General features: G+C 30.1%; 1 protein-coding gene and 1 non-coding gene across 2 annotated transcripts in view; one reads left to right on the top strand and one right to left on the bottom strand.

Annotated features, from left to right (window-relative positions):
• The window catches only part of LOC136796394 (uncharacterized), a 315963-nt gene that overhangs the window by 247081 nt on the left and 55143 nt on the right, over positions 1 to 13739 (bottom strand). The gene's annotated exons all lie outside the window — the stretch shown is intronic.
• On the top strand, positions 13125 to 13196 carry TRNAQ-CUG (transfer RNA glutamine (anticodon CUG)). Its single transcript has one exon. It is a non-coding gene; the product is annotated as a tRNA-Gln (tRNA).

Below are 13739 nucleotides of genomic sequence, written 5' to 3'. Positions count from 1 at the left end.
TATATTGCTGTGCACTGCCGTGAGATTTAATCGGGATGCCAGGATAATCGCTGAAGGCAATTAAGTTAATTAATTAATTATATATTATTAACCTAGTTCTAAAAAACTATTATTATGATTGGATTCTTTTCTAAAGGCCTTTTGTGTGTTTACCAGTTTACCTATTAAATACCTTTGTATTTAAAAAATGTTGTTAATATTAATTATATAATATAATAAGGGGTGGTATATTGGGTTATATAATAGCATATAAACTACGTAAAGAGACTAAGTATTTATTTACAATTTATTACTATGATTGTAATGATTCAGATAAATGGTTGCCATAAAATATCGATTATTACATTATTACTTATTGTTTAATTTATACTTATTGCTGCTGATTCTTGCCGTGGGATGTAGTTCCGTAGGTGTCGTCTTGTTCATAAGTGATGTCCAGGTCTCGTGGCCCTTCTTACGACTTCGTCTGGTCGAAGTGCATCTTGCCCCTGTTCGCTCTTGTTTCTTATGCTCCTCTCTCAAGCCTCGTCTAAGTCACCTCTTCACTGTCCTTTTCCTGGTCTAGTTCTCCTGCCCCTTTACTCCCACATCTCTTTTAAGGCGTTACCTTATTTTTTAATCCAATTCCTCATTGGCAATAAGTGACAGAACGCTCCCTAAGTAGGCGCCACCCCCCAGGCCCGAGAGGGAGTGGGAAAGTTTGACGTCTCCAGGAAGGTCCTGCATCTGCTTAATTGGATTCTGATCCTTCCTCAAAAACTGTCGTTTTTGTTGTAAAACTTAAGTATTGGTAGATCTAATAAGGGAATGTGGTAAACTAATCACAGATGTGTATATATCCAGGGACGCAGTAAAAGGTTCCTCGAAAGGCTCCTACCTGAACAGGAATAGGGACAGATGGGGAAAAACCTTAATAATCGACATGTTGTAATAATGGCTAATGCCTCGATACATAGCAATATATAGTTTTCAAAACGATTTTTTTTTTTTAACTAGTTTTAAGTATGCAGTTTATTAGGCAACCCAAAGGCAATTAGGTAGCACAACATTTTTAATCCAGTGTTTTTCTCTCTCTACGGCATCCCAAAAATCTTAAAACAGGGAATTTTAGAGAAATAAAACTGACATAAATAACTTCAAACAACCTCTGATATAGTGAAAAGTCTATTTTTCCTGAGGCAATATTACAAAAAACTACTTTTAAAATTATACTATCCTTTAATACATTTATTCGCCCTTTGATCTCCAAGTTGCCTCAGTGACAAGCCACATCGCTTTAAGCTGTGGCTGTAAAGGACAGAAGGACTTGAAAGAAAGGCCCACCTTAAGAAAGATATTGGAGGAAGCCCTATTAGGCTGGGGATTGTCCTGCAAAGGCTGCCCACCTCAACTTCACCTCTCCCTTCCCATTGTAATCTCTAAGAGCAGGATGACATTTTTGTCCCTCTTCACTGTCGGAAAGGTCACTCCGATTCAATTACCTCCCAATGTAATTCATTGTTCTTATCCAATTTGTATGGCAATTGTTTTTCCATTAATCAAGTTATTCGAATGTTTCCCTAATTACAATTTTAATTAAAGTTTTTTTTCAATAATAAAAATAAAAGATAAAATCTCTTTAGATGCATAAAATACATTTGGAAGGTTCTAATTACAAATCAAGTGGTCCCTAAAATACCGGAAGGAAAACAACGCAATATTCAGCTTCGGCAATCCAGGCATCATTAAGACATAAAATCAAAAATATCAATGCAAGAAGATAAAATTCAGCGCAACTCCCACATATAGTCCAAAATAAAAAATGCATCGATCAAAGGCGGTTTTATGACATCCCAAAACATACACAGAAGAAAAGAAAAATAACAAATAAAATATCTAAGTAAGGTTATATTGAAACACCATATTGGAAGAAAACTAAAAATAAAGGTACCAAAACAACCAAAAGTATAATAAAATAAAATTTCAAAAGAAAGATATACAGATACACTGCCCTAGAACATCGCTAGAAAATATTCATTTATATATATTTTTTATGATTGCTCAAATCAATGCCAATATTCATTTCTTGGACCATCCACAAGATAAATATTGACTGATCAAGTAGGGAATCGAACACACAACCTTCAGAACAAAGAACTGTTAGGCCCTCACCACAAAGTTCTCAACTATTAGACCCTCTATAAAACATTTAAACATGTTTTTTTTTTTATTTTGATGAAGTTCGTCTGGTTACATGATCATCAAAGAGAAAGGTTTTTGAGGCTAAGAATATATTTCTAATATATATATTCTTGATAATAATCTGACTGATACTGGAAATTTTAATTACTTTTATTCCGAAACGTTAAACATTTTAAACAAATCTTATAATCGATCTAACTACATTGTTGCTTAAATATTCCAGTATTGGCTGATCAGCTGATAGTTTTGCCATAACCTTTCTCTGGAGTGAATTTTTCTTTTATTTTTGTTAATTTTATTGCTATTTATTGCGGTTTCGGTAAGTTTATTTCTTGTTTTTCATTATGCTGCTAATTTCAACGTAACCTTTCTCCTCTTTAATTTTTTTAAATCTCAAAAATAATAAAACTTATGCAACACATTCTTCGAAGTAATTGGCGCTATTTGCTGGGTTCTATTTTTATACTTTAGCAAATAGTGAGGAAATTTATAATTCAATAAAAGTATGTTTGCTGATGAGTCATAACCAAGTCATCGCCACTTTCAAATACACCTGGGCTTGGTTTTATTATTTGAAGTATTTATATTGCTTTGATTACCTTGAGTGCTAAAAACTAAATATCACATATAATAAATCTTTTTTTTTAACTTAATTTACTTGTTTGAAACTACATATTAAAAGATCAATATTAGATATTGATACCCTTATATGACAACCTTGTGTTTGCTGATCGGCTGCTCCTTTTGTCATAACCTTCCTCTAGAGTGCATTTTTTTCTTTTATTTTGAATGATAAGAAGATGGCCTCGTGACCTTATATTGTAAACTGTTTTTTGAGTTCTACAACTGGATAGTTTCTCTACATGCTGTATCATATCATTATGTCATTATGATCAAATTTACTTGTTGTATTTTTTATACAGCTGTAAAAATCAATAAATATATAAAATTTTGAATGATTTTGTTGCTTTTTATTATATATTTGTTTTACTTTGGCCAATTCATTTATTGTTTTTGATTTTAATGCTAGTCCCAATATAACCGTCTTCAGCTGTAGTTATGCTACCTTTCACTCTTCGTAAGTTTGGATTTCTTAGAATGATGAGCTGTATTTTAAGACAACTGATTTGAGATGTGCTACGTTTTGTCTTCATACAAGTGATATTGCGATTTTCTGTACTGGTGATACTTAAAATAGTTCACAATTGTGTTGTAAGCCGTTATTTTAGAGACCCATTCTTTCGTGATTAGAATCTTCCAAGAGTACTTTATCAATTACTTTATAAGATTAACTTGATGTAGAGTAGGGTAACTTGAGTAATTAAAAAGGGTTTACAATATTATTGTAAATTTTCGTTGTACGAAGTATATCTTGAAGATTTGAATATGTTCTTCGGCTAACTTCGCTTCTTTATCAAACTTAGGACTTCGAGGATGAAATTATTTATCTAATCAATATTTTATCATTTTATTTTGTAATTTTGCTATACGGCCTTAGTACCACTGACAACGTTATTCATAAAGCATTCTCTGTCGGATCCTGACTGAACTTTAATAAGCTATAAAGGGACAGACTGCACCAGACTTGGAATATTGACGAGACCTTTAAGGTCTCCCGATGACCTATCGCCAATTGTCAAAGACTTTACGACCTCCTGAAGGCCACGGCGGCCTTAACGCTAATCAGTCCTATGCAGGATCATTACACTTTTAATAGAGCACTAACCTTTATCAAGCAACACTAGCTTATATTATTGATTGATTTTGCATTTTTCGTTCATTTTTTAAATATCTGTGAGGTAATGTATTACCTCATTTTTTATTTATAATTGATTATACGTCTTCAAATCATTTTTTTTTTAAATTTGTTTCTATCACAGTTAAAAACAGAAACGTATTTCTGGAGATTTTAAAACGCATACTACTTAGCAAATCAATTAATTAATTAAGTAAGTAAGTAACGAATTAGGTCTTTGGGATATATTAGGATTTTCTCTTTTTATTCCTAAACGGTTGTCCTAGTGGGAAAAAAATTAGTATAAGAAATTAAACAGCATTCAATTCAGCATCGAATCAGTACCATAACATATAAATGCTGCCAATCAGTATGTCATAAACCAGAAGACCAGCTATAAGAACCCAAGAAAAAACAGGTGTAGGTGGTTTACGAATATGATCGTGGTGGTTTACGATCATATTATTTAGCCGAATTATTAGGTACTTGTACTCTATAGGACACATAATTTAATGTTCTTTTATTTCTTTTATTATAACTTTTTCAAAGAATCCATCGTTTAGGATATACAGGAGAAAATCGAATGAAAGTTCTAAAATTTCTAATTCCTAAAAATCCATTTTTTATTTATATAAAAATAATTATTCAAATGAAAATTTGTAATTCAATAAATATAAATTTGCTTAAAATTTGTGGATTAATATGTGTATATAGATTAATTCAAATAAAAATTTCCATTCCAATGATATTGTTAATTTAATACTGTATGAAAAATTATTAATAAATTTATTCTGTAAATAATAGAATAACGAATAAATTATCCCATGAATAAAATATTAAATTTTATTCATTATTTTCCTGATTGAAAACGGCAGCTCAAGACTATTAGTTACTTTGTTATTATTGAAGAATTTATGTAAATTAATAAAAATAACTATTCGAAAAAATCTGTTCAAATAAAAATTTAAATTTATATAGATATCTGAATAAAAACAAATAACTTAATTAAAAATATTAAAATATATACGAGTTCTTTGAATTATTAACAATCATTTTAATTTTTTTTTCATAAAATATTGTTCGAAAGGAAGAAATAAATTTCCGTAGTCCAATTTTGTAATTATTAATAATTTATAAACATATTTGCTTGATTTAGATTTAATAAATAAATACATATTTATAGATGAGTGTGTGTGTTTGTTTGCATGAGTTAAAGTGCTCTGTCCTATTTTGCGACGGGATTACTTTGTTGATGTCTATCTTTCTCGATCCTTTGGAACTAAAAAAGCTTCTAACATTCTTAATTTATTCACCCCGTATTCCTCAGCCCACTCTTTAAACGAGAGATCCCAGCCCACAAACTTGTATATTCCTTTTTATAGAACTCCTTTCTTCAAAAAATCCTTTATCATTCCTAATACCTCGTTTTGGAATTCCTTATCCATCACCATTCATAAATTATTATTTAAGCATAATTTCTCAACTATCAATTTTCCGCATACCTATATTTGTATAAGTGAACAAATACAACCAATAGGATAAACTAATGAGGCGTAGATAGTTGACCGTAGATTAATGAATGGAGAAGTTTGTCGGGGGATGCGGTCAGCAAAGCACAACATAAATAAACAAAACCATATTTATTTATTTTATGCCGACGTTTCGAACTGAGTTTCAGGTCTTCATCAGGGTTATAGAGCAAAAGAGATAACAACAACATTTAGAGAAACATAAAATTGAAAAGGAATAGTATACAAACAAATTTGGAATTATAAAAAATATTGAATTGAATCATAAATGATAAAAAATTGATAACTGATAATTTAATAGTAAAAAAAAAAATTAAATTGATTGATAATCGTGGAATTAGATGGTAGTAGATTGAAAACAGTGAAAGATGAGATATAATATCATGTAGGTAAGAAGATATGTGTAATATAAGATATGCAAGTAGTTTCTAAAAAAAAAAAATTGAATCTACAAATTGAACAATATGACAGACAATGAAAAATAGTGACTGGCTTATATCTGAATTACAGTGTGAGTATTAACTTATATATCTATACTTAAAAATGATGTATTGAATTATAGATTCAATTTTTTTTTCAGTTTCTTAGACACTTCTTACATATCTTATACTATACATATCTTCTTACCTACATGATATTATATTTCATCTTTCACTGTTTTCAATTTACTACCATCTAATTCCACGATTATCAATCAATTTATTTTTTTAATATTCAATTCTCAGTTATCAATTTTTTATCATTTATGATTCAATTCAATAGTTTGTATGATTCCAAATTTGTTTGTATACTATTCCTTTTCAATTTTATGTTTCTCTAAATGTTGTTGTTATCTATTTTGTTCTGTAGCCCTGATGAAGACCTGAAACTCAGGTCGAAACGTAGGCATAAAATAAATAAATATGGTTTTGCTTATTTATGTTGTTCTTTGCTGACCGCATCCTTCGACAAACTTCTCCAATCATTAATAGAATAAACTATTATGAACGGACTTATCTGCTCAAGTGTTTCTGCTAAGTTGTTTTGGGTTCTTAAGTATACAAAATAATTATAGTCTGGGTTATTCAGACAGAAATGAGAGAAGGATAATAGAAAAGCAAAGGGTTTCTCAATATCTAAAATTAATCTTTCTGACATCCTACGTAATAATTATAAAAGATAATTTTATAGGGATCTAATTTACACTTTCGCAGCTGAGGGCTATAAAATAGAAAGTTGCAAGTGTCGCCAACAAAAGAAACCCGTCCATGTCATAAATTCCACCTATTATGTTTTCATTATCCTTTGTTTAAAATAGAAATATAATTATTTTATTTTATAATGTAATTATTTTCTAACTACTATTATAAGCCAAATAAATGTTACTGAAATTATATATTTTTATAGGAGGCGATATATCCCAGAGCAAACTTTCTTTTTTCTTTTTTTTTTTTTCGGCCAAGACTCCCTTTGGAGTCCATACTGCCAACTTTACTTTCTTACTATCTTTTCAACAAACAAATAATCTAGCAAAAGTTTTATTGAAAATATAAGATTTACTGTTTCAACAGCCTAAGATGTATGGATTATTTCAACCAGTCAAAACATTTTTTTTTTACCCACATTTCATCTCCAATCAATTTTATTTAAATCTGAAAATATGTAGCTCCGAGAGCTCGTATTTACAAGAAGCTTCGGAAACTTTTAATGTGAAATATATATATTACGAGGTCGGCCACTAGTGTAATAATTCATTTCCGCCTAAATTTCAGGCTTTCATAAGGTTAAAAAAAAAGAAGTAACAACCTTAATATAGTAAGAAATCGAAAAAAGCAAAGACACTGTACAACAAAAAATTAAGAAGATAACAAATTATACTAAAAATTGAAATAGAATATTACAAAAGTCAGAAAGAATTTATACTAAACAGATAACATAAAATAGAACAGTGCTCTATATAAATAATAAAAAAATTAAAACATAATGGATATTGAGGTTAACTAAAAACATGACACAATGAGAAACATGATGCACACAATATATAGGTTATGATGCCTACAATTTAGGCCGAAACGTCGGCAAAAATAGAATAAGTTCCACATATTTGTGTTTATTATTACAATAAGAACCGCACCCCCGACCATATTTTACCTGTATTGAATCTAAAATTAATAATATGTTTCAATAATGTTATATGTTTCAATAAAAAATTATTGCATATTCAGGATCTCATATTAAAAAAAAATAAAATTACTTCAAAATAAAATTATAAATTCCTTAGAACAGTGTCGTTTTAAGTTAAGAAACACTGCTGCGATCGAACAAGAATAATTGGATCGTTAAATAGTTTCTTATGTAATCTTCGAAACTTAAGATTGCCGTGATCCATATCTTGGGATAATGCGGGGCCCAACTATCCCACCAACTATTTGCTAAGATTTTAACTATCGGCGAGCAAAGAAACTAATTAATCAATCGGTTTATTGATTAACTCTGAGCTTAGTTATCTTAGCAAACAGTAATTATCGAGAAACAAAGTAACTAACTAGTAGTACTATTTCAATTGAGCTCGAAAACTCTACAGTATAGCATAAATAAATTAGTATTTAGCTATATAAAGAGGCTAATAAATAGGACAGATTATAAGCATCGTAATTAAGAAAACTCAATTGTAATTGTCGGGAACTGATTACACCGAAGGTAATTATAACCAATTACCCGACTACTCGAGAACTGGTTCTAGTTCATGTGCACTGCCTCGACTATATTGCTCTTTAGTATGCTATGCCGTGTATGCCTATATGTTAATTATTCAGATGATTACCATATCAATAATAATTATCAGCTAGGCAGAAATTTAGTTAACACTTAGACGGGCTAGAACTTTTAACTATACCAAAAATTACTATATAAACATTCACAAATTCCTATTTTTATGATCATATAAAAAAATACCTAAATGGAATGTATACCCAACATAAATTTATAGATGTGCCATGCGCCCTATCTCCTTCCAGAACCTGTAACGTAGAAAGTACGTTCATGGCATTGTTCTTCCAGCAACTCAAAGAAAAGGTTGCGTTATTAGCTTTTTGTGGCAGTTTAGCCACTTTTTAAATATTGTCCAATTTAATTACCTTTAGTCCTCCCTTTCAATTTTAAGTAAATATTTCGAAAGTGATATAGGATCGTCACTAGTTTGGGGTTTTAATGGGGCGGGTTTGCCTGGAAGGATTGCCTTCTAATATTTTTTGTGTTATGAACTCCTGTTGTGAGATTGTGATATGGTATACACCGACCAACATACACGCTTTAAGTGTCTGTTTCAAAGGTAAGACAAGTAAGGCAACCACGGAAGCCGGGAGTGACGGGTTTCAAGTCTTTTTTTTTCAGGTTTAGCCAGGAATACGTCAAAAAGCAAAGTATTTGCTGTTTCCAGGAAATTATACAAAACTCTTTAGCTTGACAAGTTAACAGAGAACCTCATAGGTGATGTTTATTTTGACAGGTAACACTCAAGAAATCGTCTCCCTCTACTTAGCCGGACGGTTCCCAAGTCAAAATATTAAAAATTTGGTTTTTCATTCATTTATTTGTTATAATCAAAACATGAGTATTTTATTATTTATGTAGTCACTTTTGAAAATTATAGTGATATATATAAATACAACCACAAAACTTTTTTTAAAAGACAGATAAAACATCAAAAATATTGGACTAAATTATAATAACAAGTTAAAGAACACAATGCCACAAGACTGAGGTAGGAGATTATTTTAAAACGCCGACACAGATAATTAAAATTAGGAAAATTAATAATTATTATTAGCATACAGTTCAAAACATTTCTCCTCAGCATTAGATGTATTTGTGAATGATTTAGTGTTAGAAGTGTCTTTAAAGGTGGATCCACATGTTGGCCGCTCGCCACGAATCGGAGGCTTGTACAAATGCTCGGTAAACAAAGAGCAGACCATCCACATGTCAGTGTTATTCAGAGAGGCAAGCATGGTGGACGTACTAGTGGTTTCAGCCATTGCACTTGGATTGTATTATTTTTATTACAAAAAAAGAAAATGAAAGGAAATTAAATATAAATAAATAAGATTAAATATAAAACTTATTATAAAAAGTACCAACAAACACCTTTAACCTCCTAACAGCTTTCAGTTGCAACTAGACAAAGAACAATGGTGGAGACGCTTCACGAGCGCTCTCACGAACCCCTTTGATCTGTGTCCAAAAAACCGACTCTCGACGGATCGGCAACGAGCCTAGGCCAACCAAGCCAAGCCACCCATCTACATGCTCGCGTATGTCTGAGTTCGCCATGGCTTGGCCAACATGTAGAGGCCCCTTAAGAGATCTCAACTTATATCTATTTTTTTCGTCCTTTATGTTTTGTTTGATTACTATCATCAACTTGATCACTTTTTATTCCAGTTATAGTCCATTCAACTAAATTTCAAAAAGGATGTTTTCAACACGAAAAGTATTTTCCTCAACGATTTTGTTTTGGTTTTTTACTGCTAAATCCTTATTTTAGGTTTTCCACTTCGTTAACAACCTTAATACATATATAGAGAAATACAAATAAAATGTTGGAACTTTCTTCATTAATTCACTTATAACTATAAAACGAACCATTTTTCGTGCGTTAATTATTTATTACAAAATTAGAGTAGATGAAATTTTCAACAAAATGCGTGTTTAATTATTCTTATACATTATATTTAGAAAATAAACATTCAATTTAATGCAAATGTGAGACGTCAATGTATGATTGAAAAAATGTTCAAATGCGAAATTTTCACAGAGGTAATTTAAAAAAAAAAATTTTTTACAAACTTGTTTCTTATCAATTCTAAATGAGGGTGCTAAATCCGTATTAGTTTGCCACCCGTATTTTCCATTTTTTTTTTAGATTTTCTTCCAACTGCTGACTTCACAGCCAAAAATAAAAATATGACAAATTTTTGGAACTCTACTTAACTTTGGAACTTCTACGCTTATAAATAGAAAAACTAATTTGTCGAAGAATAATATTGTGCGTGAAGTTTAAAGAGACAAAATTTCCTAACGCATATATTTTATTTTATTTTAGGCCAAAATAAGATAACGCTAGAACCCGCCACAAATAAAGGATATTTTTCGGTTCTCTGTGAAAAAAAAGCTGTCAAGTGTTCGACCCAGGAATACCTGAAATTTGTAAAACAGTTTATAGCGTAAGTTAATACTTGGGTACAACCGAGCAGTTAAAAGAGGGAATCTTGCGTTTTTAACAAAGAAACGTAAAGTGACCTTTGTTAAAGCGCTCTAGAGGCAGTAAAGGAGGTATAATTCCAAATATGTTAATTGTTTTAGACGCTGTTTTACCATTCTTAAATCTTATCTGATATACTAATTTTTCGATGGGAGAGCCAGCAAACCAATGAGTTTCAAAATGTTCCACAGGGAGTAAGTAATTAACATATTTCGGCCATTTCTGACTTTTACTATTCCCAAATAATTATTATTCCACACATTGAACTAAGCGACACTATGACAAGTATAACACAATTAAACAACCAAGTCCAGTGAGGTGTAGACCGGAGACCGGGGCCCGAACGGCTAACTCCATTCCAAACCAGTCCTCTAATGTGGTTAGCAGCTCCATGCTTCCTCAACTTCTAATTTCTTTGATCTCCGCTACCCTACAGTGTACCTGCCTGGAGAATATCGCGTCAGATGTTACAAAATACATTTCCATAAAGTTAGAAATGTGCATAAATTGCCCGGAGGCATAGCGCGAGATTGTTGTTGTCTTTGATGGTCGACGGACTGGTTCGTTTATGATATATTGTGTGGACGCCTTGGTTACGAGATCAAACGAGACTCAGGTTCATGCAAGTGCACTCGTGTTCCTTTTGATTATAACTGAGAAAATAACAGATTTGATTTCTTAGTTAATATTGTATCTCGCCTGAATATACCATTTCCTTTGTTATGGATTAATTATAATTAAACTAAAAATAAAAATATCTTTAGATCCTAATCTCTTACTTTATATGTTTTTCTGCGACGTTTTGGTCCCCAAGGCCATTATCAAGGAGACACTTATAATATTTATATTATTTAATTACAATTCTACTATTATAACTTACAACTGATTCGTCCGAGGGAAAAAGAAAGTTTCTCCTTTTGGGGGTTTAATTACCCACGTCGATACTCTTTAAAAGCGAATATATTTATCAATTAATATCATAATTGTTTCTTGATAATAAAATAGCTGTTTCGCCAAAAATTATTGAATCTCAATTTTTATTTTATTAGTTTAAAAAGTATTATAAATAAATATGTAACGAATATAAATGATAGAAAACAGAAATTTGAAAAATGATGAAAACTTAAAATTTCCTAATAATAAATATTATACAGGTGAAACGTCTCAAAAATTTAATAAAACTACGAACTAATTTTGAAGAAAGAACAAACCAGTACGATAAATTGCGTTTATATTTGAGTCAAAATATTTGATATGTGAAAAAAAAAATAGCGTTTCACCTAAAATTAATACATCTATCAAAGAGCTAACACACATTTACGTAATTGATGACACATTACTTAAAGCTTTTACCACAGTTTGAAAAATTAGAAAATATGCTACATTATACACTATTTTTGCAGGAAATATATTATGAACTATTTCAATATATCATATTAAGCTTTCGACGTAAAATAAAACATTAATAATAACGTTTATAAATTAATTAATTACATTTCATTAAATAGCCAATGTAAATTCTTATCATTCAAATTTTAGTTCTGGGATGTATAGTATAGTGGTCCTTAAACGAGAGAGTGAGAGCCATGTCATAGTGGTTTTAATACGAAAAAATATAAGTTGAAACATAAAAACAAAAAAAATCTTGTCTAAATACCAACAACAAAACTTGCAAACAACATAAAATTAAAATCAATCCTGACTAATTAACTTAGGGTATAAGGAGAAAATTTTGTATTGGCAGATAATAGAAATGAAGGTACGAAAGGTAATAGGTAATGAATAATAAAATGCTGTATAATAATGAATTATAAAATGCCGATGAAATAGCAATAAAATGAAACAAATATGTTGTGATAAAGGAGACTGTCTAGAAAAAAAATAAAATGTGAAAAGAGACAAATGAAATAAATATAAATAATCAATATAGTAATTAAGATGAAAAAATATAATAATAGTTATATTTGGAAGCAGAGTTTAATCTATGAGAAACACTAAATATAAATGTTTTTTACTAATATAAAAAAAATTTCAGAGGGCTTCTAGACTAGATAATATTATTATTCCATAATGTACCTTTATACCAAATGTTGTACTTCTGTGAGCCATAACGCCGCGTCTGATCTTGAAACACTCACGAACGCCCTTTCTCATTAGTATGTAATAAATGAATGAAATAAAATAGAATGATAATATACTGGCCAAATAATTTAGTTCAATTTGTATGTCTGAATACCATTAAATATGATAAAAATGTCAAAAAGTCGAAAATTGTTTTATAATTTCAATGCTCATAAGCAATCCCTAAAAATAAAAAAAAATGGGAATAATTGATGGAAGTTTTTTTTTTTTGTCATAGAACACAATAAAGGGATGTCCCAAATAAATCTGTAATATTACTTTTTAAAGACGACTCTAATTCAACCCCCCCAACCAAGGTCCCATGGTGTAATGGTTAGCACTCTGGACTCTGAATCCAGCGATCCGAGTTCAAATCTCGGTGGGACCTACATGGAAGTTTCTTTTTGAAATTCAAGATGTTCAAATTAAATAACAAATTGAATAGTTTTCAAAAACTAATTTTAATAACTGTTAAACCATTAATAAAACATTAATAAATCATCTATTCTCCTACACAAAAATACATCTTGGTGGGATCAAGGATAGAAGTTTCTTACGGGAATTCAAGGAGCTGTTCACATAATAAATCGAATAGTTTGCGAAATCTAATTTTAATAACTGTTAAACCATTATTAAAATTTTGAAAAATCAATAAATATCTATTCACGTACACAATAAATTATAATTTTCATTTAATAAATACAAAATATGATAAATTTTTCATTCATTCAAATATAAATTTTTGAATTCAATATTTGAGCAATGCACGTTAAAAATATCTAATACCTAAAGAAATTTACTTATTGTTTTAATTTATGTAATTTTAACTATTATCTTATACGTTGTTTTTCTCCTTCTTAAAAAATTATATTTAAAATTAGTTAAATATATTTTTAAAAACTCAATTTAATCAACAACGATTTTAATAACG

Source organism: Halyomorpha halys, unplaced genomic scaffold (assembly GCF_000696795.3).
Source record: "Halyomorpha halys isolate HHAL.00 unplaced genomic scaffold, Hhal_1.1 Scaffold126.1, whole genome shotgun sequence".
Lineage (NCBI taxonomy): Eukaryota > Metazoa > Arthropoda > Insecta > Hemiptera > Pentatomidae > Halyomorpha > Halyomorpha halys.
This window is presented reverse-complemented; position numbering and strand designations above follow the sequence as displayed.